Below are 22,858 nucleotides of genomic sequence, written 5' to 3'. Positions count from 1 at the left end.
GTGTGTGAACTTAGAAAAGAATATGAAAGTGAAAAAGCAATATTGTCTTGAACACCATAAAGAAAAGTGTTTCAAAACTAAGAATCAAGTGGGTGCTGTGGCTTAGCTGGTTAAAGCGCCTGTCTAGTAAACAGGAGATCCTGAGTTCAACTCTCAGCAGTATCTTGCTTTTCTCATTGTTATTTAACAAATCATTTTCATTAGGTCTTATTCCGATACAATTAAAATATTAAAAGTCTGATTCATCTTACTGTTGAACAGATCATCTTAAACCTTATAAAAACCCAAGTATTTTCAAGATTATAGAATGAATACTGTTATTGCAAAATGAAAAAAACGACATATCTATGAGAAAGACGTAGATGAAATTTCTACCTAGATTTGAGCAATATTAATACCTTCATGAAAAAAATTGTAAAGAATTCAAGAAATGAAATTAGGTTTTATAAGAGTACCTGTTTATTAAAACATATTAATCCTTGCATAGTGATTGTGTATCTTTTCATGTTTAAGATTACAATACATATAAAGAAGAATTTATAGCAGGAAACACATTTTCATCATCAACAATAAATTATTCATGCATTTTTTACTGTTAAAGTTGGCGCTGTGGCTTAGTGGTTAAAGCGCCTGTCTCATAGACAGGAAATCCTGAGTTCAAATCTCAGCAGCACTTAACTGTTTTCTCCATGCTTTCCGAATAATTTTCATCAAACAAGTGTTGAATACAATTTAAGAATAAACATCTGGTTCTATGAACTTTAGAATAAGTTATCTTAAAAATTAAATAAAATGCTTGGTATTGTGAAGATTTTTGTAGGAATGCATTGACTGAAATAGGGAAAAGAAAATGACAAAGAACAAGATAGAGGTGAATGATCACTCTATTGTTGAATTCAACTAATCCATTCTTTAGCAAGGTATATTTTAAAATGATATGAATAGGGTAAACTTCAAATTAGAGAGGTGTTTTTGAATAAGTGAAGAGTCTTCATTCATCTTGTGTTTGAGTAGAGAAGTGTGTGAACTTAGAAAAGAATATGAAAGTGAAAAAGCAATATTCTCTTGAACACCATAAAGAAAAGTGTTTCAAAACTAAGAATCAAGTGGGTGCTGTGGCTTAGCTGGTTAAAGCGCCTGTCTAGTAAACAGGAGATCCTGAGGTCAACTCTCAGCAGTATCTTGCTTTTCTCATTGTTATTTAACAAATCATTTTCATTAGGTCTTATTCCGATACAATTAAAATATTAAAAGTCTGATTCATCTTACTGTTGAACAGATCATCTTAAACCTTATAAAAACCCAAGTATTTTCAAGATTATAGAATGAATACTGTTATTGCAAAATGAAAAAAACCACATATCTATGAGAAAGACGTAGATGAAATTTCTACCTAGATTTGAGCAATATTAATACCTTCATGAAAAAAAGTTGTAAAGAATTCAGGAAATGAAATTAGGTTTTATAAGAGTACCTGTTTATTAAAACATATTAATCCTTGCGTAGTGATTGAGTATCTTTTCCTGTTTAAGATTACAATACATATAAAGAAGAATTTATAGCAGAAAACACATTTTCATCATCAACAATAAATTAATTATGCATTTTTTACTATTAACGTTGGTGCTGTGGCTTGGTGGTTAAAGCGACTGTCTCGTAAACAGGAAATCCTGAGTTAAAATCTCAGCAGCACCTAACTGTTTTCTCCATGCTTTCCGAATAATTTTCATCAAACAAGTGTTGAATACAATTTAAGAATAAACATCTGGTTCTATGAACCTTAGAATAAGTTATCTTAAAAATTAAATAAAATGCTTGGTATTGTGAAGATTTTTGTATGAATGCATTGACTGAAATAGGGAAAAGAAAATGACAAAGAACAAGATAGAGGTGAATGATCACTCTATTGTTGAATTCAACTAATCCATTCTTTAGCAAGGTATATTTTAAAATGATATGAATAGGGTAAACTTCAAATTAGAGAGGTGTTTTTGAATAAGTGAAGAGTCTTCATTCATCTTGTGTTTGAGTAGAGAAGTGTGTGAACTTAGAAAAGAATATGAAAGTGAAAAAGCAATATTCTCTTGAACACCATAAAGAAAATTGTTTCAAAATTAAGAATCAAGTGGGTGCTGTGGCTTAGCTCGTTAAAGCACCTGTCTAGTAAACAGGAGATCCTGAGTTCAACTCTCAGCAGTGTCTTGCTTTTCTCATTGTTATTTAACAAATCATTTTCATTTGGTCTTATTCCGATACAATTAAAATATAAAAGTCTGATTCATCTTACTGTTGAACAGATCATCTTAAACCTTATAAAAACCCAAGTATTTTCAAGATTATAGAATGATTACTGTTTTTGCAAAATGAAAAAAATACATATCTATGAGAAAGACGTAGATGAAATTTCTACCTAGATTTGAGCAATATTAATACCTTCATGAAAAAAATTGTAAAGAATTCAAGAAATGAAATTAGGTTTTATAAGAGTACCTGTTTATTAAAACATATTAATCCTTGCATAGTGATTGTGTATCTTTTCATGTTTAAGATTACAATACATATAAAGAAGAATTTATAGCAGGAAACACATTTTCATCATCAACAATAAATTATTCATGCATTTTTTACTGTTAAAGTTGGCGCTGTGGCTTAGTGGTTAAAGCGCCTGTCTCATAAACAGGAAATCCTGAGTTCAAATCTCAGCAGCACCTAACTGTTTTCTCCATGCTTTCCGAATAATTTTCATCAAACAAGTGTTGAATACAATTTAAGAATAAACATCTGGTTCTATGAACTTTAGAATAAGTTATCTTAAAAATTAAATAAAATGCTTGGTATTGTGAAGATTTTTGTAGGAATGCATTGACTGAAATAGGGAAAAGAAAATGACAAAGAACAAGATAGAGGTGAATGATCACTCTATTGTTGAATTCAACTAATCCATTCTTTAGCAAGGTATATTTTAAAATGATATGAATAGGGTAAACTTCAAATTAGAGAGGTGTTTTTGAATAAGTGAAGAGTCTTCATTCATCTTGTGTTTGAGTAGAGAAGTGTGTGAACTTAGAAAAGAATATGAAAGTGAAAAAGCAATATTCTCTTGAACACCATAAAGCAAATTTTTCAAAATTAAGAATCAAGTGGGTGCTGTGGCTTAGCTCGTTAAAGCACCTGTCTAGTAAACAGGAGATCCTGAGTTCAACTCTCATCAGTGTCTTGCTTTTCTCATTGTCATTTAACAAATCATTTTCATTTGGTCTTATTCTGATACAATTAAAATATAAAAGTCTGATTCATCTTACTGTTGAACAGATCATCTCAAACCTTATAAAAACCCAAGTATTTTCAAGATTATAGAATGATTACTGTTATTGCAAAATGAAAAAAATACATATCTATGAGAAAGACGTAGATGAAATTTCTACCTAGATTGGAGCAATAGTAATACCTTTATGTAAAAAAACTTGTAAAGAATTCAAGAAATCAAATTGAGTTTTATAAGAGTACCTGTTTATTAAAACATATTAATCCTTGCGTAGTGATTGAGTATCTTTTCGTGTTTAAGATTACAATACATATAAAGAAGAATTTATAGCAGAAAACACATTTTCATCATCAACAATAAATGATTTATGCATTTTTTTACTATTACCGTTGGTGCTGTGGCTTAGTGGTTAAAGCTCCTGTCTCATAAACATGAAATCCTGAGTTCAAATCTCAGCAGCACCTAATTGTTTTCTCCATGCTTTCCAAATAATTTTCATCAAACAAGTGTTGAATACAATTTAAGAATAAACATCTGGTTCTATGAACTTTAGAATAAGTTATCTTAAAAATTAAATAAAATGCTTAGTATTGTGAAGATTTTTGTAGGAATGCATTGACTGAAATAGGGAAAAGAAACTGACAAAGAACAAGATAGAGGTGAATGATCACTCTATTTTTGAATTCAACTAATCCATTTTTCAGCAAGGTATATTTTAAAATGATATGAATAGGGTAAAATTCAAATTAGAGAGGTGTTTTTGAATAAGTGAAGAGTCTTCATTCATCTTAAGTGTTTGAGTAGAGAAGTGTGTGATCTTAGAAAAGAATATGAAACTGAAAAAGCAATATTCTCTTGAACACCATAAAGAAAATTTTTCAAAATTAAGAATCAAGTGGGTGCTGTAGCTTAGCTCGTTAAAGCACCTGTCTAGTAAACAGGAGATCCTGAGTTCAACTCTCAGCAGTGTCTTGCTTTTCTCATTGTTATTTAACAAATCATTTTCATTTGGTCTTATTGCGATACAATTAAAATATAAAAGTCTGATTCATCTTACTGTTGAACAGATCATCTTAAACCTTATAAAAACCCAAGTATTTTCGAGATTATAGAATGATTACTGTTTTTGCAAAATGAAAAAAATACATATCTATGAGAAAGACGTAGATGAAATTTCTACCTAGATTGGAGCAATAGTAATACCTTTATGAAAAAAAATTGTAAAGAATTCAAGAAATGAAATTGAGTTTTATAAGAGTACCTGTTTATTAAAACATATTAATCCTTGCGTAGTGATTGAGTATCTTTTCGTGTTTAAGATTACAATACATATAAAGAAGAATTTATAGCAGAAAACACATTTTCATCATCAACAATAAATGATTTATGCATTTTTTTACTATTACCGTTGGTGCTGTGGCTTAGTGGTTAAAGCTCCTGTCTCGTAAACATGAAATCCTGAGTTCAAATCTCAGCAGAACCTAATTGTTTTCTCCATGCTTTCCAAATAATTTTCATCAAACAAGTGTTGAATACAATTTAAGAATAAACATCTGGTTCTATGAACTTTAGAATAAGTTATCTTAAAAATTAAATAAAATGCTTAGTATTGTGAAGATTTTTGTAGGAATGCATTGACTGAAATAGGGAAAAGAAAATGACAAAGAACAAGATAGAGGTGAATTATCACTCTATTTTTGAATTCAACTAATCCATTCTTCAGCAAGGTATATTTTAAAATGATATGAATAGGGTAAAATTCAAATTAGAGAGGTGTTTTTGAAGAAGTGAAGAGTCTTCATTCATCTTAAGTGTTTGAGTAGAGAAGTGTGTGAACTTAGAAAAGAATATGAAACTGAAAAAGCAATATTCTCTTGAACACCATAAAGAAAAGTGTTTCAAAACTAACAATCAACTGGGTGCTGTGGCTTAGCTGGTTAAAGCGCCTGTCTAGTAAACAGGAGATCCTGAGTTCAACTCTCAGCAGCGCCTTGCTTTTCTCATTGTTATATAACAAATCATTTTCATTAGGTCTTATTCCGATACAATTTAAATATAAAAGTCTGATTCATCTTACTGTTGAAAAGATCATCTTAAACCTTATAAAAACCCAAGTATTTTCAAGATTATAGAATGAATACTGTTATTGCAAAATGAAAAAAAAATACATATCTATGAGAAAAACATAGATGAAATTTCTACCTAGATTTGAGCAATATTAATACCTTCATGAATAAAATTGTAAAGAATTCAAGAAATGAAATTGGGTTTTATAAGAGTACCTGTTTATTAAAACATATTAATCCTTCGCTAGTGATTGAGTATCTTTTCGTGTTTAAGATTACAATACATATAAAGAAGAATTTATAGCAGAAAACACATTTTCATCATCAACAATAAATTATTTATGCATTTCTTACTATTAACGTTGGTGCTGTGGCTTAGTGGTTAAAGCGCCTGTCTCGTAACCAGGAAATCCTGAGTTCAATTCTCAGCAGCACCTAACTGTTTTCTCCATGCTTTCCGGATAATTGTCATCAAACAAGTGTTGAATACCATTTAAGAATAAACATCTGGTTCTATGAACTTTAGAATAAGTTATCTTAAAAATTAAATAAAATGCTTGGTATTGTGAAGATTTTTGTAGGAATGCATTGACTGAAAAAGGGAAAAGAAAATGTCAAAGAACAAGATAGAGGTGAATGATCACTCTATTGTTGAATTCAACTAATCCATTCTTCAGCAAGGTATATTTTAAAATGATATGAATAGGGTCAACTTCAAATTAGAGAGTTGTTTTTGAATAAGTGAAGAGTCTTCATTCATCTTGTGATTGAGTAGAGAAGTGTGTGAACTTAGAAAAGAATATGAAAGTGAAAAAGCAATATTCTCTTGAACACCATAAAGAAAATTGTTTCAAAATTAAGAATCAAGTGGGTGCTGTGGCTTAGCTCGTTAAAGCACCTGTCTAGTAAACAGGAGATCCTGAGTTCAACTCTCAGCAGTGTCTTGCTTTTCTCATTGTTATTTAACAAATCATTTTCATTTGGTCTTATTCCGATACAATTAAAATATAAAAGTCTGATTCATCTTACTGTTGAACAGATCATCTTAAACCTTATAAAAACCCAAGTATTTTCAAGATTATAGAATGATTACTGTTATTGCAAAATGAAAAAAATACATATCTATGAGAAAGACGTAGATGAAATTTCTACCTAGATTGGAGCAATAGTAATACCTTTATGAAAAAAAATTGTATAGAATTCAAGAAATGAAATTGAGTTTTATAAGAGTACCTGTTTATTAAAACATATTAATCCTTGCATAGTGATTGTGTATTTTTTCATGTTTAAGATTACAATGCATATAAAGAAGAATTTATAGCAGGAAACACATTTTCATCATCAACAATAAATTATTCATGCATTTTTTACTGTTAAAGTTGGCGCTGTGGCTTAGTGGTTAAAGCGCCTGTCTCATAAACAGGAAATCCTGAGTTCAAATCTCAGCAGCACCTAACTGTTTTCTCCATGCTTTCCGAATAATTTTCATCAAACAAGTGTTGAATACAATTTAAGAATAAACATCTGGTTCTATGAACTTTAGAATAAGTTATCTTAAAAATTAAATAAAATGCTTGGTATTGTGAAGATTTTTGTAGGAATGCATTGACTGAAATAGGGAAAAGAAAATGACAAAGAACAAGATAGAGGTGAATGATCACTCTATTGTTGAATTCAACTAATCCATCCTTCAGCAAGGTATATTTTAAAATGATATGAATAGGGTAAACTTCAAATTAGAGAGGTGTTTTTGAATAAGTGAAGAGTCTTCATTCATCTTAAGTGTTTGAGTAGAGAAGTGTGTGAACTTAGAAAAGAATATGAAAGTGAAAAAGCAATATTCTCTTGAACACCATAAAGAAAAGTGTTTCAAAACTAAGAATCAAGTGGGTACTGTGGCTTAGCTGGTTAAAGCGCCTGTCTAGTAAACAGGAGATCCTGAGGTCAACTCTCAGCAGTATCTTGCTTTTCTCATTGTTATTTAACAAATCATTTTCATTAGGTCTTATTCCGATACAATTAAAATATTAAAAGTCTGATTCATCTTACTGTTGAACAGATCATCTTAAACCTTATAAAAACCCAAGTATTTTCAAGATTATAGAATGAATACTGTTATTGCAAAATGAAAAAAACGACATATCTATGAGAAAGACGTAGATGAAATTTCTACCTAGATTTGAGCAATATTAATACCTTCATGAAAAAAAGTTGTAAAGAATTCAGGAAATGAAATTAGGTTTTATAAGAGTACCTGTTTATTAAAACATATTAATCCTTGCGTAGTGATTGAGTATCTTTTCCTGTTTAAGATTACAATACATATAAAGAAGAATTTATAGCAGAAAACACATTTTCATCATCAACAATAAATTAATTATGCATTTTTTACTATTAACGTTGGTGCTGTGGCTTGGTGGTTAAAGCGACTGTCTCGTAAACAGGAAATCCTGAGTTAAAATCTCAGCAGCACCTAACTGTTTTCTCCATGCTTTCTGAATAATTTTCATCAAACAAGTGTTGAATACAATTTAAGAATAAACATCTGGTTCTATGAACCTTAGAATAAGTTATCTTAAAAATTAAATAAAATGCTTGGTATTGTGAAGATTTTTGTATGAATGCATTGACTGAAATAGGGAAAAGAAAATGACAAAGAACAAGATAGAGGTGAATGATCACTCTATTGTTGAATTCAACTAATCCATTCTTTAGCAAGGTATATTTTAAAATGATATGAATAGGGTAAACTTCAAATTAGAGAGGTGTTTTTGAATAAGTGAAGAGTCTTCATTCATCTTGTGTTTGAGTAGAGAAGTGTGTGAACTTAGAAAAGAATATGAAAGTGAAAAAGCAATATTCTCTTGAACACCATAAAGAAAATTGTTTCAAAATTAAGAATCCAGTGGGTGCTGTGGCTTAGCTCGTTAAAGCACCTGTCTAGTAAACAGGAGATCCTGAGTTCAACTCTCAGCAGTGTCTTGCTTTTCTCATTGTTATTTAACAAATCATTTTCATTTGGTCTTATTCCGATACAATTAAAATATAAAAGTCTGATTCATCTTACTGTTGAACAGATCATCTTAAACCTTATAAAAACCCAAGTATTTTCAAGATTATAGAATGATTACTGTTTTTGCAAAATGAAAAAAATACATATCTATGAGAAAGACGTAGATGAAATTTCTACCTAGATTGGAGCAATAGTAATACCTTTATGAAAAAAAATTGTAAAGAATTCAAGAAATGAAATTGAGTTTTATAAGAGTACCTGTTTATTAAAACATATTAATCCTTGCGTAGTGATTGACTATCTTTTCGTGTTTAAGATTACAATACATATAAAGAAGAATTTATAGCAGAAAACACATTTTCATCATCAACAATAAATTATTTATGCATTTTTTACTATTAACGTTGGTGCTGTGGCTTAGTGGTTAAAACGCCTGTCTCGTAAACAGGAAATCCTGAGTTCAAATCTCAGCAGCACCTAACTGTTTTCTCCATGCTTTCCGAATAATTTTCATCAAACACATGTTGAATACAATTTAAGAATAAACATCTGGTTCTATGAACTTTAGAATAAGTTATCTTAAAAATTAAATAAAATGATTGGTATTGTGAAGATTTTTGTAGGAATGCATTGACTGAAATAGAGAAAAGAAAATGACAAAGAACAAGATAGAGGTGAATGATCACTCTATTGTTGAATTCAACTAATCCATTCTTCAGCAAGGTATATTTTAAAATGATATGAATAGGGTAAACTTCAAATTAGAGAGGTGTTTTTGAATAAGTGAAGAGTCTTCATTCATCTTAAGTGTTTGAGTAGAGAAGTGTGTGAACTTAGAAAAGAATATGAAAGTGAAAAAGCAATATTCTCTTGAACACCATAAAGCAAATTTTTCAAAATTAAGAATCAAGTGGGTGCTGTGGCTTAGCTCGTTAAAGCACCTGTCTAGTAAACAGGAGATCCTGAGTTCAACTCTCAGCAGTGTCTTGCTTTTCTCATTGTCATTTAACAAATCATTTTCATTTGGTCTTATTCCGATACACTTAAAATATAAAAGTCTGATTCATCTTACTGTTGAACAGATCATCTCAAACCTTATAAAAACCCAAGTATTTTCAAGATTATAGAATGATTACTGTTATTGCAAAATGAAAAAAATACATATCTATGAGAAAGACGTAGATGAAATTTCTACCTAGATTGGAGCAATAGTAATACCTTTATGTAAAAAAACGTGTAAAGAATTCAAGAAATCAAATTGAGTTTTATAAGAGTACCTGTTTATTAAAACATATTAATCATTGCGTAGTGATTGAGTATCTTTTCGTGTTTAAGATTACAATACATATAAAGAAGAATTTATAGCAGAAAACACATTTTCCTCATCAACAATAAATTATTTATGCATTTTTTACTATTAACGTTGGTGCTGTGGCTTAGTGGTTAAAACGCCTGTCTCGTAAACAGGAAATCCTGAGTTCAAATCTCAGCAGCACCTAACTGTTTTCTCCATGCTTTCCGAATAATTTTCATCAAACACATGTTGAATACAATTTAAGAATAAACATCTGGTTCTATGAACTTTAGAATAAGTTATCTTAAAAATTAAATAAAATGATTGGTATTGTGAAGATTTTTGTAGGAATGCATTGACTGAAATAGAGAAAAGAAAATGACAAAGAACAAGATAGAGGTGAATGATCACTCTATTGTTGAATTCAACTAATCCATTCTTCAGCAAGGTATATTTTAAAATGATATGAATAGGGTAAACTTCAAATTAGAGAGGTGTTTTTGAATAAGTGAAGAGTCTTCATTCATCTTGTGTTTGAGTAGAGAAGTGTGTGAACTTAGAAAAGAATATGAAAGTGAAAAAGCAATATTCTCTTGAACACCATAAAGAAAATTGTTTCAAAATTAAGAATCCAGTGGGTGCTGTGGCTTAGCTCGTTAAAGCACCTGTCTAGTAAACAGGAGATCCTGAGTTCAACTCTCAGCAGTGTCTTGCTTTTCTCATTGTTATTTAACAAATCATTTTCATTTGGTCTTATTCCGATACAATTAAAATATAAAAGTCTGATTCATCTTACTGTTGAACAGATCATCTTAAACCTTATAAAAACCCAAGTATTTTCAAGATTATAGAATGATTACTGTTTTTGCAAAATGAAAAAAATACATATCTATGAGAAAGACGTAGATGAAATTTCTACCTAGATTGGAGCAATAGTAATACCTTTATGAAAAAAAATTGTAAAGAATTCAAGAAATGAAATTGAGTTTTATAAGAGTACCTGTTTATTAAAACATATTAATCCTTGCGTAGTGATTGACTATCTTTTCGTGTTTAAGATTACAATACATATAAAGAAGAATTTATAGCAGAAAACACATTTTCATCATCAACAATAAATTATTTATGCATTTTTTACTATTAACGTTGGTGCTGTGGCTTAGTGGTTAAAACGCCTGTCTCGTAAACAGGAAATCCTGAGTTCAAATCTCAGCAGCACCTAACTGTTTTCTCCATGCTTTCCGAATAATTTTCATCAAACACATGTTGAATACAATTTAAGAATAAACATCTGGTTCTATGAACTTTAGAATAAGTTATCTTAAAAATTAAATAAAATGATTGGTATTGTGAAGATTTTTGTAGGAATGCATTGACTGAAATAGAGAAAAGAAAATGACAAAGAACAAGATAGAGGTGAATGATCACTCTATTGTTGAATTCAACTAATCCATTCTTCAGCAAGGTATATTTTAAAATGATATGAATAGGGTAAACTTCAAATTAGAGAGGTGTTTTTGAATAAGTGAAGAGTCTTCATTCATCTTAAGTGTTTGAGTAGAGAAGTGTGTGAACTTAGAAAAGAATATGAAAGTGAAAAAGCAATATTCTCTTGAACACCATAAAGCAAATTTTTCAAAATTAAGAATCAAGTGGGTGCTGTGGCTTAGCTCGTTAAAGCACCTGTCTAGTAAACAGGAGATCCTGAGTTCAACTCTCAGCAGTGTCTTGCTTTTCTCATTGTCATTTAACAAATCATTTTCATTTGGTCTTATTCCGATACAATTAAAATATAAAAGTCTGATTCATCTTACTGTTGAACAGATCATCTCAAACCTTATAAAAACCCAAGTATTTTCAAGATTATAGAATGATTACTGTTATTGCAAAATGAAAAAAATACATATCTATGAGAAAGACGTAGATGAAATTTCTACCTAGATTGGAGCAATAGTAATACCTTTATGTAAAAAAACGTGTAAAGAATTCAAGAAATCAAATTGAGTTTTATAAGAGTACCTGTTTATTAAAACATATTAATCATTGCGTAGTGATTGAGTATCTTTTCGTGTTTAAGATTACAATACATATAAAGAAGAATTTATAGCAGAAAACACATTTTCCTCATCAACAATAAATTATTTATGCATTTTTTACTATTAACGTTGGTGCTGTGGCTTAGTGGTTAAAACGCCTGTCTCGTAAACAGGAAATCCTGCGTTCAAATCACAGCAGCACCTAACTGTTTTCTCCATGCTTTCCGAATAATTTTCATCAAACACATGTTGAATACAATTTAAGAATAAACATCTGGTTCTATGAACTTTAGAATAAGTTATCTTAAAAATTAAATAAAATGATTGGTATTGTGAAGATTTTTGTAGGAATGCATTGACTGAAATAGAGAAAAGAAAATGACAAAGAACAAGATAGAGGTGAATGATCACTCTATTGTTGAATTCAACTAATCCATTCTTCAGCAAGGTATATTTTAAAATGATATGAATAGGGTAAACTTCAAATTAGAGAGGTGTTTTTGAATAAGTGAAGAGTCTTCATTCATCTTAAGTGTTTGAGTAGAGAAGTGTGTGAACTTAGAAAAGAATATGAAAGTGAAAAAGCAATATTCTCTTGAACACCATAAAGAAAATTTTTCAAAATTAAGAATCAAGTGGGTGCTGTGGCTTAGCTCGTTAAAGCACCTGTCTAGTAAACAGGAGATCCTGAGTTCAACTCTCAGCAGTGTCTTGCTTTTCTCATTGTCATTTAACAAATCATTTTCATTTGGTCTTATTCCGATACAATTAAAATATAAAAGTCTGATTCATCTTACTGTTGAACAGATCATCTTAAACCTTATAAAAACCCAAGTATTTTCAAGATTATAGAATGATTACTGTTATTGCAAAATGAAAAAAATACATATCTATGAGAAAGACGTAGATGAAATTTCTACCTAGATTGGAGCAATAGTAATACCTTTATGAAAAAAAACTTGTAAAGAATTCAAGAAATCAAATTGAGTTTTATAAGAGTACCTGTTTATTAAAACATATTAATCCTTGTGTAGTGATTGAGTATCTTTTCGTGTTTAAGATTACAATACATATAAAGAAGAATTTATAGCAGAAAACACATTTTCATCATCAACAATAAATGATTTATGCATTTTTTTACTATTACCGTTGGTGCTGTGGCTTAGTGGTTAAAGCTCCTGTCTCGTAAACATGAAATCCTGAGTTCAAATCTCAGCAGCACCTAATTGTTTTCTCCATGCTTTCCAAATAATTTTCATCAAACAAGTGTTGAATACAATTTAAGAATAAACATCTGGTTCTATGAACTTTAGAATAAGTTATCTTAAAAATTAAATAAAATGCTTAGTATTGTGAAGATTTTTGTAGGAATGCATTGACTGAAATAGGGAAAAGAAACTGACAAAGAACAAGATAGAGGTGAATGATCACTCTATTTTTGAATTCAACTAATCCATTCTTCAGCAAGGTATATTTTAAAATGATATGAATAGGGTAAAATTCAAATTAGAGAGGTGTTTTTGAATAAGTGAAGAGTCTTCATTCATCTTGTGATTGAGTAGAGAAGTGTGTGAACTTAGAAAAGAATATGAAAGTGAAAAAGCAATATTCTCTTGAACACCATAAAGAAAATTGTTTCAAAATTAAGAATCAAGTGGGTGCTGTGGCTTAGCTCGTTAAAGCACCTGTCTAGTAAACAGGAGATCCTGAGTTCAACTCTCAGCAGTGTCTTGCTTTTCTCATTGTTATTTAACAAATCATTTTCATTTGGTCTTATTGCGATACAATTAAAATATAAAAGTCTGATTCATCTTACTGTTGAACAGATCATCTTAAACCTTATAAAAACCCAAGTATTTTCGAGATTATAGAATGATTACTGTTTTTGCAAAATGAAAAAAATACATATCTATGAGAAAGACGTAGATGAAATTTCTACCTAGATTGGAGCAATAGTAATACCTTTATGAAAAAAAATTGTAAAGAATTCAAGAAATGAAATTGAGTTTTATAAGAGTACCTGTTTATTAAAACATATTAATCCTTGCGTAGTGATTGACTATCTTTTCGTGTTTAAGATTACAATACATATAAAGAAGAATTTATAGCAGAAAACACATTTTCATCATCAACAATAAATTATTTATGCATTTTTTACTATTAACGTTGGTGCTGTGGCTTAGTGGTTAAAACGCCTGTCTCGTAAACAGGAAATCCTGAGTTCAAATCTCAGCAGCACCTAACTGTTTTCTCCATGCTTTCCGAATAATTTTCATCAAACACATGTTGAATACAATTTAAGAATAAACATCTGGTTCTATGAACTTTAGAATAAGTCATCTTAAAAATTAAATAAAATGATTGGTATTGTGAAGATTTTTGTAGGAATGCATTGACTGAAATAGAGAAAAGAAAATGACAAAGAACAAGATAGAGGTGAATGATCACTCTATTGTTGAATTCAACTAATCCATTCTTCAGCAAGGTATATTTTAAAATGATATGAATAGGGTAAACTTCAAATTAGAGAGGTGTTTTTGAATAAGTGAAGAGTCTTCATTCATCTTAAGTGTTTGAGTAGAGAAGTGTGTGAACTTAGAAAAGAATATGAAAGTGAAAAAGCAATATTCTCTTGAACACCATAAAGAAAATTTTTCAAAATTAAGAATCAAGTGGGTGCTGTGGCTTAGCTCGTTAAAGCACCTGTCTAGTAAACAGGAGATCCTGAGTTCAAATCTCAGCAGCACCTAATTGTTTTCTCCATGCTTTCCAAATAATTTTCATCAAACAAGTGTTGAATACAATTTAAGAATAAACATCTGGTTCTATGAACTTTAGAATAAGTTATCTTAAAAATTAAATAAAATGCTTAGTATTGTGAAGATTTTTGTAGGAATGCATTGACTGAAATAGGGAAAAGAAACTGACAAAGAACAAGATAGAGGTGAATGATCACTCTATTTTTGAATTCAACTAATCCATTCTTCAGCAAGGTATATTTTAAAATGATATGAATAGGGTAAAATTCAAATTAGAGAGGTGTTTTTGAATAAGTGAAGAGTCTTCATTCATCTTAAGTGTTTGAGTAGAGAAGTGTGTGATCTTAGAAAAGAATATGAAACTGAAAAAGCAATATTCTCTTGAACACCATAAAGAAAATTTTTCAAAATTAAGAATCAAGTGGGTGCTGTAGCTTAGCTCGTTAAAGCACCTGTCTAGTAAACAGGAGATCCTGAGTTCAACTCTCAGCAGTGTCTTGCTTTTCTCATTGTTATTTAACAAATCATTTTCATTTGGTCTTATTGCGATACAATTAAAATATAAAAGTCTGATTCATCTTACTGTTGAACAGATCATCTTAAACCTTATAAAAACCCAAGTATTTTCGAGATTATAGAATGATTACTGTTTTTGCAAAATGAAAAAAATACATATCTATGAGAAAGACGTAGATGAAATTTCTACCTAGATTGGAGCAATAGTAATACCTTTATGAAAAAAAATTGTAAAGAATTCAAGAAATGAAATTGAGTTTTATAAGAGTACCTGTTTATTAAAACATATTAATCCTTGCGTAGTGATTGACTATCTTTTCGTGTTTAAGATTACAATACATATAAAGAAGAATTTATAGCAGAAAACACATTTTCATCATCAACAATAAATTATTTATGCATTTTTTACTATTAACGTTGGTGCTGTGGCTTAGTGGTTAAAACGCCTGTCTCGTAAACAGGAAATCCTGAGTTCAAATCTCAGCAGCACCTAACTGTTTTCTCCATGCTTTCCGAATAATTTTCATCAAACACATGTTGAATACAATTTAAGAATAAACATCTGGTTCTATGAACTTTAGAATAAGTCATCTTAAAAATTAAATAAAATGATTGGTATTGTGAAGATTTTTGTAGGAATGCATTGACTGAAATAGAGAAAAGAAAATGACAAAGAACAAGATAGAGGTGAATGATCACTCTATTGTTGAATTCAACTAATCCATTCTTCAGCAAGGTATATTTTAAAATGATATGAATAGGGTAAACTTCAAATTAGAGAGGTGTTTTTGAATAAGTGAAGAGTCTTCATTCATCTTAAGTGTTTGAGTAGAGAAGTGTGTGAACTTAGAAAAGAATATGAAAGTGAAAAAGCAATATTCTCTTGAACACCATAAAGAAAATTTTTCAAAATTAAGAATCAAGTGGGTGCTGTGGCTTAGCTCGTTAAAGCACCTGTCTAGTAAACAGGAGATCCTGAGTTCAACTCTCAGCAGTGTCTTGCTTTTCTCATTGTCATTTAACAAATCATTTTCATTTGGTCTTATTCCGATACAATTAAAATATAAAAGTCTGATTCATCTTACTGTTGAACAGATCATCTTAAACCTTATAAAAACCCAAGTATTTTCAAGATTATAGAATGATTACTGTTATTGCAAAATGAAAAAAATACATATCTATGAGAAAGACGTAGATGAAATTTCTACCTAGATTGGAGCAATAGTAATACCTTTATGAAAAAAAACTTGTAAAGAATTCAAGAAATCAAATTGAGTTTTATAAGAGTACCTGTTTATTAAAACATATTAATCCTTGCGTAGTGATTGAGTATCTTTTCGTGTTTAAGATTACAATACATATAAAGAAAAATTTATAGCAGAAAACACATTTTCATCATCAACAATAAATGATTTATGCATTTTTTTACTATTACCGTTGGTGCTGTGGCTTAGTGGTTAAAGCTCCTGTCTCGTAAACATGAAATCCTGAGTTCAAATCTTAGCAGAACCTAATTGTTTTCTCCATGCTTTCCAAATAATTTTCATCAAACAAGTGTTGAATACAATTTAAGAATAAACATCTGGTTCTATGAACTTTAGAATAAGTTATCTTAAAAATTAAATAAAATGCTTAGTATTGTGAAGATTTTTGTAGGAATGCATTGACTGAAATAGGGAAAAGAAAATGACAAAGAACAAGATAGAGCTGAATGATCACTCTATTTTTGAATTCAACTAATCCATTCTTCAGCAAGGTATATTTTAAAATGATATGAATAGGGTAAAATTCAAATTAGAGAGGTGTTTTTGAAGAAGTGAAGAGTCTTCATTCATCTTAAGTGTTTGAGTAGAGAAGTGTGTGAACTTAGAAAAGAATATGAAACTGAAAAAGCAATATTCTCTTGAACACCATAAAGAAAAGTGTTTCAAAACTCACAATCAACTGGGTGCTGTGGCTTAGCTGGTTAAAGCGCCTGTCTAGTAAACAGGAGATCCTGAGTTCAACTCTCAGCAGCGCCTTGCTTTTCTCATTGTTATATAACAAATCATTTTCATTAGGTCTTATTCCGATACAATTAAAATATAAAAGTCTGATTCATCTTACTGTTGAAAAGATCATCTTAAACCTTATAAAAACCCAAGTATTTTCAAGATTATAGAATGAATACTGTTATTGCAAAATGAAAAAAAAATACATATCTATGAGAAAAACGTAGATGAAATTTCTACCTAGATTTGAGCAATATTAATACCTTCATGAATAAAATTGTAAAGAATTCAAGAAATGAAATTGGGTTTTATAAGAGTACCTGTTTATTAAAACATATTAATCCTTCGCTAGTGATTGAGTATCTTTTCGTGTTTAAGATTACAATACATATAAAGAAGAATTTATAGCAGAAAACACATTTTCATCATCAACAATAAATTATTTATGCATTTCTTACTATTAACGTTGGTGCTGTGGCTTAGTGGTTAAAGCGCCTGTCTCGTAACCAGGAAATCCTGAGTTCAATTCTCAGCAGCACCTAACTGTTTTCTCCATGCTTTCCGGATAATTGTCATCAAACAAGTGTTGAATACCATTTAAGAATAAACATCTGGTTCTATGAACTTTAGAATAAGTTATCTTAAAAATTAAATAAAATGCTTGGTATTGTGAAGATTTTTGTAGGAATGCATTGACTGAAAAAGGGAAAAGAAAATGTCAAAGAACAAGATAGAGGTGAATGATCACTCTATTGTTGAATTCAACTAATCCATTCTTCAGCAAGGTATATTTTAAAATGATATGAATAGGGTCAACTTCAAATTAGAGAGTTGTTTTTGAATAAGTGAAGAGTCTTCATTCATCTTGTGATTGAGTAGAGAAGTGTGTGAACTTAGAAAAGAATATGAAAGTGAAAAAGCAATATTCTCTTGAACACCATAAAGAAAATTGTTTCAAAATTAAGAATCAAGTGGGTGCTGTGGCTTAGCTCGTTAAAGCACCTGTCTAGTAAACAGGAGATCCTGAGTTCAACTCTCAGCAGTGTCTTGCTTTTCTCATTGTTATTTAACAAATCATTTTCATTTGGTCTTATTCCGATACAATTAAAATATAAAAGTCTGATTCATCTTACTGTTGAACAGATCATCTTAAACCTTATAAAAACCCAAGTATTTTCAAGATTATAGAATGATTACTGTTATTGCAAAATGAAAAAAATACATATCTATGAGAAAGACGTAGATGAAATTTCTACCTAGATTGGAGCAATAGTAATACCTTTATGAAAAAAATTGTATAGAATTCAAGAAATGAAATTGAGTTTTATAAGAGTACCTGTTTATTAAAACATATTAATCCTTGCATAGTGATTGTGTATCTTTTCATGTTTAAGATTACAATACATATAAAGAAGAATTTATAGCAGGAAACACATTTTCATCATCAACAATAAATTATTCATGCATTTTTTACTGTTAAAGTTGGCGCTGTGGCTTAGTGGTTAAAGCGCCTGTCTCATAAACAGGAAATCCTGAGTTCAAATCTCAGCAGCACCTAACTGTTTTCTCCATGCTTTCCGAATAATTTTCATCAAACAAGTGTTGAATACAATTTAAGAATAAACATCTGGTTCTATGAACTTTAGAATAAGTTATCTTAAAAATTAAATAAAATGCTTGGTATTGTGAAGATTTTTGTAGGAATGCATTGACTGAAATAGGGAAAAGAAAATGACAAAGAACAAGATAGAGGTGAATGATCACTCTATTGTTGAATTCAACTAATCCATCCTTCAGCAAGGTATATTTTAAAATGATATGAATAGGGTAAACTTCAAATTAGAGAGGTGTTTTTGAATAAGTGAAGAGTCTTCATTCATCTTAAGTGTTTGAGTAGAGAAGTGTGTGAACTTAGAAAAGAATATGAAAGTGAAAAAGCAATATTCTCTTGAACACCATAAAGAAAAGTGTTTCAAAACTAAGAATCAAGTGGGTGCTGTGGCTTAGCTGGTTAAAGCGCCTGTCTAGTAAACAGGAGATCCTGAGGTCAACTCTCAGCAGTATCTTGCTTTTCTCATTGTTATTTAACAAATCATTTTCATTAGGTCTTATTCCGATACAATTAAAATATTAAAAGTCTGATTCATCTTACTGTTGAACAGATCATCTTAAACCTTATAAAAACCCAAGTATTTTCAAGATTATAGAATGAATACTGTTATTGCAAAATGAAAAAAACGACATATCTATGAGAAAGACGTAGATGAAATTTCTACCTAGATTTGAGCAATATTAATACCTTCATGAAAAAAAGTTGTAAAGAATTCAGGAAATGAAATTAGGTTTTATAAGAGTACCTGTTTATTAAAACATATTAATCCTTGCGTAGTGATTGAGTATCTTTTCCTGTTTAAGATTACAATACATATAAAGAAGAATTCATAGCAGAAAACACATTTTCATCATCAACAATAAATTAATTATGCATTTTTTACTATTAACGTTGTTGCTGTGGCTTGGTGGTTAAAGCGACTGTCTCGTAAACAGGAAATCCTGAGTTAAAATCTCAGCAGCACCTAACTGTTTTCTCCATGCTTTCCGAATAATTTTCATCAAACAAGTGTTGAATACAATTTAAGAATAAACATCTGGTTCTATGAACTTTAGAATAAGTTATCTTAAAAATTAAATAAAATGCTTGGTATTGTGAAGATTTTTGTAGGAATGCATTGACTGAAATAGGGAAAAGAAAATTACAAAGAACAAGATAGAGGTGAATGATCACTCTATTGTTGAATTCAACTAATCCATTCTTTAGCAAGGTATATTTTAAAATGATATGAATAGGGTAAACTTCAAATTAGAGAGGTGTTTTTGAATAAGTGAAGAGTCTTCATTCATCTTGTGTTTGAGTAGAGAAGTGTGTGAACTTAGAAAAGAATATGAAAGTGAAAAAGCAATATTCTCTTGAACACCATAAAGAAAATTGTTTCAAAATTAAGAATCAAGTGGGTGCTGTGGCTTAGCTCGTTAAAGCACCTGTCTAGTAAACAGGAGATCCTGAGTTCAACTCTCAGCAGTGTCTTGCTTTTCTCATTGTTATTTAACAAATCATTTTCATTTGGTCTTATTCCGATACAATTAAAATATAAAAGTCTGATTCATCTTACTGTTGAACAGATCATCTTAAACCTTATAAAAACCCAAGTATTTTCAAGATTATAGAATGATTACTGTTATTGCAAAATGAAAAAAATACATATCTATGTGAAAGACGTAGATGAAATTTCTACCTAGATTGGAGCAATAGTAATACCTTTATGTAAAAAAACTTGTAAAGAATTCAAGAAATCAAATTGAGTTTTATAAGAGTACCTGTTTATTAAAACATATTAATCCTTGCGTAGTGATTGAGTATCTTTTCGTGTTTAAGATTACAATACATATAAAGAAGAATTTATAGCAGAAAACACATTTTCATCATCAACAATAAATGATTTATGCATTTTTTTACTATTACCGTTGGTGCTGTGGCTTAGTGGTTAAAGCTCCTGTCTCGTAAACAAGAAATCCTGAGTTCAAATCTCAGCAGCACCTGATTGTTTTCTCCATGCTTTCCAAATAATTTTCATCAAACAAGTGTTGAATACAATTTAAGAATAAACATCTGGTTCTATGAACTTTAGAATAAGTTATCTTAAAAATTAAATAAAATGCTTAGTATTGTGAAGATTTTTGTAGGAATGCATTGACTGAAATAGGGAAAAGAAACTGACAAAGAACAAGATAGAGGTGAATGATCACTCTATTTTTGAATTCAACTAATCCATTCTTCAGCAAGGTATATTTTAAAATGATATGAATAGGGTAAAATTCAAATTAGAGAGGTGTTTTTGAATAAGTGAAGAGTCTTCATTCATCTTAAGTGTTTGAGTAGAGAAGTGTGTGAACTTAGAAAAGAATATGAAACTGAAAAAGCAATATTCTCTTGAACACCATAAAGAAAATTTTTCAAAATTAAGAATCAAGTGGGTGCTGTAGCTTAGCTCGTTAAAGCACCTGTCTAGTAAACAGGAGATCCTGAGTTCAACTCTCAGCAGTGTCTTGCTTTTCTCATTGTTATTTAACAAATCATTTTCATTTGGTCTTATTGCGATACAATTAAAATATAAAAGTCTGATTCATCTTACTGTTGAACAGATCATCTTAAACCTTATAAAAACCCAAGTATTTTCAAGATTATAGAATGATTACTGTTTTTGCAAAATGAAAAAAATACATATCTATGAGAAAGACGTAGATGAAATTTCTACCTAGATTGGAGCAATAGTAATACCTTTATGAAAAAAATTTGTAAAGAATTCAAGAAATGAAATTGAGTTTTATAAGAGTACCTGTTTATTAAAACATATTAATCCTTGCGTAGTGATTGACTATCTTTTCGTGTTTAAGATTACAATACATATAAAGAAGAATTTATAGCAGAAAACACATTTTCATCATCAACAATAAATTATTTATGCATTTTTTACTATTAACGTTGGTGCTGTGGCTTAGTGGTTAAAACGCCTGTCTCGTAAACAGGAAATCCTGAGTTCAAATCTCAGCAGCACCTAACTGTTTTCTCCATGCTTTCCGAATAATTTTCATCAAACACATGTTGAATACAATTTAAGAATAAACATCTGGTTCTATGAACTTTAGAATAAGTTATCTTAAAAATTAAATAAAATGATTGGTATTGTGAAGATTTTTGTAGGAATGCATTGACTGAAATAGAGAAAAGAAAATGACAAAGAACAAGATAGAGGTGAATGATCACTCTATTGTTGAATTCAACTAATCCATTCTTTAGCAAGGTATATTTTAAAATGATATGAATAGGGTAAACTTCAAATTAGAGAGGTGTTTTTGAATAAGTGAAGAGTCTTCATTCATCTTAAGTGTTTGAGTAGAGAAGTGTGTGAACTTAGAAAAGAATATGAAAGTGAAAAAGCAATATTCTCTTGAACACCATAAAGAAAATTTTTCAAAATTAAGAATCAAGTGGGTGCTGTGGCTTAGCTCGTTAAAGCACCTGTCTAGTAAACAGGAGATCCTGAGTTCAACTCTCAGCAGTGTCTTGCTTTTCTCATTGTCATTTAACAAATCATTTTCATTTGGTCTTATTTCGATACAATTAAAATATAAAAGTCTGATTCATCTTACTGTTGAACAGATCATCTTAAACCTTATAAAAACCCAAGTATTTTCAAGATTATAGAATGATTACTGTTATTGCAAAATGAAAAAAAATACATATCTATGAGAAAGACGTAGATGAAATTTCTACCTAGATTGGAGCAATAGTAATACCTTTATGAAAAAAAACTTGTAAAGAATTCAAGAAATCAAATTGAGTTTTATAAGAGTACCTGTTTATTAAAACATATTAATCCTTGCGTAGTGATTGAGTATCTTTTCATGTTTAAGATTACAATACATATAAAGAAGAATTTATAGCAGAAAACACATTTTCATCATCAACAATAAATGATTTATGCATTTTTTTACTATTACCGTTGGTGCTGTGGCTTAGTGGTTAAAGCTCCTGTCTCGTAAACATGAAATCCTGAGTTCAAATCTCAGCAGAACCTAATTGTTTTCTCCATGCTTTCCAAATAATTTTCATCAAACAAGTGTTGAATACAATTTAAAAATAAACATCTGGTTCTATGAACTTTAGAATAAGTTATCTTAAAAATTAAATAAAATGCTTAGTATTGTGAAGATTTTTGTAGGAATGCATTGACTGAAATAGGGAAAAGAAAATGACAAAGAACAAGATAGAGGTGAATGATCACTCTATTTTTGAATTCAACTAATCCATTCTTCAGCAAGGTATATTTTAAAATGATATGAATAGGGTAAAATTCAAA

General features: G+C 29.8%; 17 non-coding genes across 17 annotated transcripts; all 17 read left to right on the top strand.

The window, feature by feature from the left end:
• Positions 1-91: 91 nt before the first annotated feature.
• TRNAT-AGU (transfer RNA threonine (anticodon AGU)) lies at positions 92-165 on the top strand. The gene has a single exon. It is a non-coding gene; the product is annotated as a tRNA-Thr (tRNA).
• A 2,473-nt stretch (positions 166-2,638) lies between these two features.
• Positions 2,639-2,711, top strand: TRNAM-CAU (transfer RNA methionine (anticodon CAU)). The gene has a single exon. It is a non-coding gene; the product is annotated as a tRNA-Met (tRNA).
• A 945-nt stretch (positions 2,712-3,656) lies between these two features.
• On the top strand, positions 3,657-3,729 carry TRNAM-CAU (transfer RNA methionine (anticodon CAU)). The gene has a single exon. It is a non-coding gene; the product is annotated as a tRNA-Met (tRNA).
• A 1,454-nt stretch (positions 3,730-5,183) lies between these two features.
• On the top strand, positions 5,184-5,257 carry TRNAT-AGU (transfer RNA threonine (anticodon AGU)). Its single transcript has one exon. It is a non-coding gene; the product is annotated as a tRNA-Thr (tRNA).
• A 438-nt stretch (positions 5,258-5,695) lies between these two features.
• Positions 5,696-5,768, top strand: TRNAT-CGU (transfer RNA threonine (anticodon CGU)). Its single transcript has one exon. It is a non-coding gene; the product is annotated as a tRNA-Thr (tRNA).
• A 944-nt stretch (positions 5,769-6,712) lies between these two features.
• Positions 6,713-6,785, top strand: TRNAM-CAU (transfer RNA methionine (anticodon CAU)). The gene has a single exon. It is a non-coding gene; the product is annotated as a tRNA-Met (tRNA).
• A 1,965-nt stretch (positions 6,786-8,750) lies between these two features.
• TRNAT-CGU (transfer RNA threonine (anticodon CGU)) lies at positions 8,751-8,823 on the top strand. Its single transcript has one exon. It is a non-coding gene; the product is annotated as a tRNA-Thr (tRNA).
• Positions 8,824-9,769: 946 nt separating this feature from the next.
• On the top strand, positions 9,770-9,842 carry TRNAT-CGU (transfer RNA threonine (anticodon CGU)). Its single transcript has one exon. It is a non-coding gene; the product is annotated as a tRNA-Thr (tRNA).
• Positions 9,843-10,786: 944 nt separating this feature from the next.
• TRNAT-CGU (transfer RNA threonine (anticodon CGU)) lies at positions 10,787-10,859 on the top strand. Its single transcript has one exon. It is a non-coding gene; the product is annotated as a tRNA-Thr (tRNA).
• Positions 10,860-12,825: 1,966 nt separating this feature from the next.
• Positions 12,826-12,898, top strand: TRNAT-CGU (transfer RNA threonine (anticodon CGU)). Its single transcript has one exon. It is a non-coding gene; the product is annotated as a tRNA-Thr (tRNA).
• A 944-nt stretch (positions 12,899-13,842) lies between these two features.
• Positions 13,843-13,915, top strand: TRNAT-CGU (transfer RNA threonine (anticodon CGU)). Its single transcript has one exon. It is a non-coding gene; the product is annotated as a tRNA-Thr (tRNA).
• Positions 13,916-14,349: 434 nt separating this feature from the next.
• TRNAT-AGU (transfer RNA threonine (anticodon AGU)) lies at positions 14,350-14,423 on the top strand. The gene has a single exon. It is a non-coding gene; the product is annotated as a tRNA-Thr (tRNA).
• Positions 14,424-15,368: 945 nt separating this feature from the next.
• TRNAT-CGU (transfer RNA threonine (anticodon CGU)) lies at positions 15,369-15,441 on the top strand. Its single transcript has one exon. It is a non-coding gene; the product is annotated as a tRNA-Thr (tRNA).
• Positions 15,442-16,896: 1,455 nt separating this feature from the next.
• Positions 16,897-16,970, top strand: TRNAT-AGU (transfer RNA threonine (anticodon AGU)). Its single transcript has one exon. It is a non-coding gene; the product is annotated as a tRNA-Thr (tRNA).
• A 438-nt stretch (positions 16,971-17,408) lies between these two features.
• On the top strand, positions 17,409-17,481 carry TRNAT-CGU (transfer RNA threonine (anticodon CGU)). Its single transcript has one exon. It is a non-coding gene; the product is annotated as a tRNA-Thr (tRNA).
• A 943-nt stretch (positions 17,482-18,424) lies between these two features.
• TRNAM-CAU (transfer RNA methionine (anticodon CAU)) lies at positions 18,425-18,497 on the top strand. Its single transcript has one exon. It is a non-coding gene; the product is annotated as a tRNA-Met (tRNA).
• A 2,985-nt stretch (positions 18,498-21,482) lies between these two features.
• TRNAT-CGU (transfer RNA threonine (anticodon CGU)) lies at positions 21,483-21,555 on the top strand. Its single transcript has one exon. It is a non-coding gene; the product is annotated as a tRNA-Thr (tRNA).
• The last annotated feature ends 1,303 nt before the right edge of the window (positions 21,556-22,858 follow it).

Source organism: Lissotriton vulgaris, chromosome 12 (assembly GCF_964263255.1).
Source record: "Lissotriton vulgaris chromosome 12, aLisVul1.2, whole genome shotgun sequence".
NCBI classification, from domain to species: Eukaryota; Metazoa; Chordata; class Amphibia; order Caudata; family Salamandridae; genus Lissotriton; species Lissotriton vulgaris.
Note: the sequence above shows the minus strand (reverse complement) of the source record. Positions and strands in the feature narration are given on the sequence as shown.